We start from the raw sequence: 851 nt of genomic DNA on the forward strand, positions 1-851 counted from the left end.
GCTTTTGAGCAGATTTGGGCTTGATTTCACTTCATTTCAACAGAAACACTATTTCAACATTACTGGACTCAGAAAGCTGTAAACTGACAATCTTGATCATTGCAGTCCTAACATTAGTTTTTGTGTATATAACTTCTAACACATTAAAAACTGTCTTACAGCATTGCAAAAAACATTTTATTTCATAAGACATAAGCTTGTTTCAGTTTGGCAAGATTTGCACTGAATACTGAATGAAACAGCCTTATCTAATAGAGAGAAAAGCTTTTGAGCAGATTTGGGCTTGATTTCACTTCATTTCAACAGAAACACTATTTCAGCATTACTGGACTCAGAAAGCTGTAAACTGACAATCTTGATCATTGAAGTCCTAACATAAGTTTTTGTGCATATAACTTCTAACACATTAAAAACTGTCTTACAGCATTGCAGAAAACATTGTACTTCATAAAGGCATAAGCTTGTTTCAGTTTGGCAAGATTTGCACTGAATATTGAATGAAACAGCTTTCTCTAATAGAGAGAAAAGCTTTTGAGCAGATTTGGGCTTGATTTCACTTCATTTGAACAGAAACACTATTTCAACATTACTGGACTCAGAAAGCTGTAAACTGACAATCTTGATCATTGCAGTCCTAACATAAGTTTTTGTGCATATAACTTCTAACACATTAAAAACTGTCTTACAGCATTGCAGAAAACATTTTATTTCATAAGACATAAGCATGTTTCAGTTTGGCAAGATTTGCACTGAATACTGAATGAAACAGCTTTCTCTAATAGAGAGAAAAGCTTTTGAGCAGATTTGGGCTTGATTTCACTTCATTTGAACAGAAACACTATTTCAGCATT

This window comes from Carassius gibelio, chromosome B3 (genome assembly GCF_023724105.1).
Source record: "Carassius gibelio isolate Cgi1373 ecotype wild population from Czech Republic chromosome B3, carGib1.2-hapl.c, whole genome shotgun sequence".
NCBI lineage: Eukaryota > Metazoa > Chordata > Actinopteri > Cypriniformes > Cyprinidae > Carassius > Carassius gibelio.